A 5,000-nucleotide genomic window follows, 5' to 3' on the forward strand; every position below is an offset into this window, starting at 1 on the left:
TCATTTTGGGTTACCCCGACGAACACTCTTACGAGGGCCCGATTGGTAAGCGGTTCCGCTGCCGGGTTCCGGAATAGAAACCGGATTCCCTTTCGCCCGATGGGTGTGTGTTTTTGTTTATCATTAAATGATATTTTGCTCTCTCTTAGGACACCTCATCTACATAGGATTTCTCTTAGGGCTTAGGATCGACTGACTCGTGTGCAACGGCTGTTCACACGAAACCCTTCTCCACGTCAGTCCTCCAGGGCCTCGCTGGAGTATTTGCTACTACCACCAAGATCTGCACCGACGGCGGCTCCAGGCAGGCTCACGCCCAGACCCTTCTGCGCACACCGCCGCGACCCTCCTACTCGTCAGAGCTTCATGGAAGACGCGCCTTTAAAAAAAGCTAACGTCAACCTCACTTGCCGCTGACGGCGGAGTATAGGCGCGACGCTTCAGCGCCATCCATTTTCAGGGCTAGTTGCTTCGGCAGGTGAGTTGTTACACACTCCTTAGCGGATTCCGACTTCCATGGCCACCGTCCTGCTGTCTTAAGCAACCAACGCCTTTCATGGTATCCCATAAGCGTCGACTTAGGCGCCTTAACTCTGCGTTTGGTTCATCCCACAGCGCCAGTTCTGCTTACCAAAATTGGCCCACTTGGCACTCTGATCCAATATAATCTCGTGGCTTCATTGATCCAAGCAAGCCAGAGATCTCACCCATTTAAAGTTTGAGAATAGGTTGAGGTCGTTTCGGCCCCAAGGCCTCTAATCATTCGCTTTACCAGATGAGACTCGCACACGTTCATCAAAAGAGAACGAGCGAGTGCCAGCTATCCTGAGGGAAACTTCGGAGGGAACCAGCTACTAGATGGTTCGATTAGTCTTTCGCCCCTATACCCAGTTCCGACGATCGATTTGCACGTCAGAATCGCTACGGACCTCCATCAGGGTTTCCCCTGACTTCGTCCTGACCAGGCATAGTTCACCATCTTTCGGGTCCCAACGTGTACGCTCTGGGTGCGCCTCTTCTCGCAATGAGAACGAGACGCCCCGGGAGTGCGAGGCCGCATCGTGACGCGGCCCATCCTCCCTTGATCGACGCTAAGGTACGATCTTCACTTTCATTGCGCCTTTAGGTTTACATGTCCCAATGACTCGCGCACATGTTAGACTCCTTGGTCCGTGTTTCAAGACGGGTCCTGAGAGTACCCAAAGCAGTAGCGTCGCTGACCGGTAATTCAAAGCTTGGCCAGTCCGAGGACACCGCCTGCTAACAGCTGGTTAGGCCCGGAGCCGGCGCTAGGTCCGTACCATCCGGGTGACAAACTAACCGAGCTTGCGGCGGGCCTGACGCACACACATTCGAAAATGGATTGGTTGCGGCCCGATACCGTCAGAGTACCGTCACGCAGCCGGCCAGGCGATCGAGCGTCTGCCGTGTGCGCACGAAGGCGACACGACAGGCAACAACTCGAGCCGTAGACCGACACGCAACGGGTCGCGACGTTCTACTAAGGGAGAAGTGCACGACTACGCGACCGGAACATTTGCCGAAGATGGTGTACCCTCGCACTGGAACCACCGAAGTGGCCCATTACGGGCTATCTGCGCACCAACGGAAGCCAGCCTCGTCGACGATGAATCTCCCCATTCGATCTTTTGGGTTTCTCAGGTTTACCCCTGAACGGTTTCACGTACTCTTGAACTCTCTCTTCAAAGTTCTTTTCAACTTTCCCTCACGGTACTTGTTCGCTATCGGTCTCGTGGTCATATTTAGCCTTAGATGGAGTTTACCACCCACTTAGGGCTGCACTCTCAAGCAACCCGACTCTAAGGAGAGGTCCTCCCGAAACGCGTACCAGTCGCTACGGGCCTGGCACCCTCTACGGGTAAATGGCCCCATTCAAGATGGACTTGGACGCGGTTCGACGTCTCGGGATAAATTGACCCTCCTGAACACTACATTTCCCAACGGCAGAACCGCGGGATTCAGTGCTGGGCTAATTCCTGTTCGCTCGCCGCTACTAAGGAAATCCTTGTTAGTTTCTTTTCCTCCGCTTAGTAATATGCTTAAATTCAGCGGGTAATCTCGCCTACTCTGAGGTCGTCGTACGTGATACAAAATTTTGTGTGTTTCGGCCGAAAGAGCGTAAAAGTAGTACTCGCGAAAACGTACAAAGCACAAAAAAAAAAGAAAAAAAAAGAAAACGAAACAACACTACACGACAGAAGAGAGAAAAAGGTAAACAAAAAACCGATATATGCCTTATGCGCCACACCAAAGTGTCAATATAATTCTTTCTTCATCTCTCGTCGATCGGAAACTCTCGCTAGACGATCTGGCCGGTTAACTTTAACGTCCGTCGAAAAGAACTTTCGGGGACTGGACGACCGACAGATCGCGCGGTTCCGCACGAATCGACAATGAAGAAAAGAAAAGACATGGGGCGACCGACATAAAGGTTTTCATCATTGGATATACCTTTTCTCTCTCCGCGGTGCTGTTCCGTGCGTGAACACACAAGTGTGTCTTTTGCGTCGTGTGACAATCAAGTTCGAAATAAGCCTCGCCAATAGAGGAGTATACATATTATTATAAAAAAAAAAATAATAATACATATAACCCGGTGGGATTTCTTTTTCTCTCTACTTCTTGTATAATTGAACCAAAAACCACGGGGGTACAGAAACGTTGCGCACGAAACGATTTATCATCGATCAAACACAAAACCAAATTAGAGACACGAGAGAAAGAGAGTAAGATCTCAAGACGCACATAGGCCGTCATCAATACGATTCAACGCGAACGTGGCGATGGAATGGCAATCGCACAGATTAGCGAGGACACGTCGACGACGGGGAATAATTCCGACCCGATCAAGTACGACGTGCTCCATCCCGCACATTGCTGCGCTTTGCTCCGCTGTCCATCGATCATCAAAGCGTTCGCGATAGAACGAGAGATCTCTTTCGTCTCTTCCCTCGAAGACTCGAAAAGGAATGTGTGTTTGTCGAAATCGCCGGCAACGACGACCCTCCGCCGTATGGCAATTATAACGTAGAGTTAAGAAACTCATCCACGCACAGGCATATTCTCTCCCTGGGGCTTAACATTGCCACACCACACACACTCTGTGTGCCACACAGTATTCTTTCTTTCTTTTATAATTTGTGTGTCCATCTCTGTAGTCTCGCGAGACTCTTGTAAATATACCTCTTTCGTATATACGCATCATTTCAGGCGACGTCGGGAGCGCGTTAAATGTTCATGAGTGGAAACGCTTCTTTCCGCAAGGCGAATCGTTTCGCAGAGAAGGTGAGAGATTTGGAGATCCTCGTCGAAGCGGTGCCTTACGGGCGGTCGTATTTTCAATACGACTCACGACACCGTAAAAACACTCACGCAAGTCCGAACGTAAGAAATACCAATCCCTACTTCGCCTCTCGTGGAAACTAGATATATATATATATTTGTATGTGTTTATAAGACGCAATGCAAAAATTGGCAATTTTCACAGAACCGCGACAAACGCCGACGAAACGCCCATCATTCGCTCGTACGTAGCATCTTTGCAACCCGACTCCGAAACGCTCTTTGGCGCCCTCCAAAAATATATTTGGAGAGGTAAGCGACGGCGGGGACTTACAAGAGCAACGCAAGCAGTTTATGGTTACGTAAACGACCCTCAGCCAGGCGTGGTCCAGGAATTGTATCCGTGGACCGCAATGTGCGTTCGAAATGTCGATGTTCATGTGTCCTGCAGTTCACACGTTGACGCGCAATTAGCTGCGTTCTTCATCGACCCACGAGCCAAGTGATCCACCGTTCAGGGTAATCGTATATATTTTTGATTTACAAATCAATATATGTATATGTCTCTTGTTCTGCGGTTCGTAAGAACGCATTGTACCTGAACGCTCCAACCAGCGCGCGAAGGAGATTCGTTCAGGCGTCGTTTTAAGGACGACACTATCGTCGTCCGTGGAAACGGAAAAAAAAAACCGTCAGATACGCAACACGTATCCGACGGCCGGGCGAACAGTACATTGAAAAACCGTTAACGTGGAAAACGCGGAGATGAATATATATTCTCTGAAAACGACGGGGATCGTAAGACAACCCGATACTGGATCCAGAGATGTAATAATATTCCTCTCCTCTTCACTTCCATTTCATTTGGAATGATGTGAGAACGGAGGACTTCACAGCCGGCTCTGGCAGCGGTCATTCGTCCCAAGCTCTCGCGATGCGCACTATTGGGCCACACGCACGGAGTAGGGTGTCAGACTCACGACTGCTTTAAAAGCGAGCTTCACGAGCCGGTCCACTTCCCGTATAAAACACATTTCCATAAAATGTTGTGTGTGCTCGAGGCAACGATAAATTCCGATACAAGCGGACTCGCGAGCCGGCTCTGGCCGTAGGCGCGATCCCCGTTCTCGTCCCAAACTCGTCTGCGCGCACTATTGGGCCACACAGAGAGTAGGGTGTCGTCGGGAATAATCGCGCCATAGGCTTTATAGCGAGCGTCACGGCCGGTCCTCTCGGAACACCGTTTTTCGTCGGAACGATATTACCATATTTTTATTTTATTCGACAGATTAGCGGACTCACAGCCGGCTCTGGCAGCGGTCATTCGTCCCAAGCTCTCGCGATGCGCACTATTGGGCCACACGCACGGAGTAGGGTGTCAGACTCACGACTGCTTTACAAAAGCGAGCATCACGAGCCGGTCCGCTCTGGCGAATGTATAATATTATAATAAATATACGTTCCGTCGTCAACGAACACCGCGTGCGGCGCAGCAACGTTTCGTGCTCTTGGTTATACGCGAACCCGATACAAATAGAGAGCGGGACTCACAGTCGGCTCTGGCAGCGGTCATTCGTCCCACGCTCTCGCGGTGCGCACTATTGGGCCACACGCACGGAGTAGGGTGTCAGACTCACGACTGCTTTAAAGGCGAGCATCACGAGCCGGTCCTTCGCGTCTCGTCTATCTTCACGATA

At 50.6% G+C, this 5,000-nt stretch overlaps 1 non-coding gene and 1 pseudogene across 1 annotated transcript; both read right to left on the bottom strand.

Annotated features, from left to right (window-relative positions):
* The window catches only part of LOC143219783 (large subunit ribosomal RNA), a 5,443-nt pseudogene extending 3,346 nt beyond the window's left edge, over window positions 1–2,097 (bottom strand).
* A 1,573-nt stretch (window positions 2,098–3,670) lies between these two features.
* Window positions 3,671–3,825, bottom strand: LOC143219813 (5.8S ribosomal RNA). The gene has a single exon (XR_013011467.1). It is a non-coding gene; the product is annotated as a 5.8S ribosomal RNA (ribosomal RNA).
* Between the last annotated feature and the right edge of the window lie 1,175 nt (window positions 3,826–5,000).

This window comes from Lasioglossum baleicum, unplaced genomic scaffold (assembly GCF_051020765.1).
Source record: "Lasioglossum baleicum unplaced genomic scaffold, iyLasBale1 scaffold0073, whole genome shotgun sequence".
Taxonomy (NCBI): domain Eukaryota; kingdom Metazoa; phylum Arthropoda; class Insecta; order Hymenoptera; family Halictidae; genus Lasioglossum; species Lasioglossum baleicum.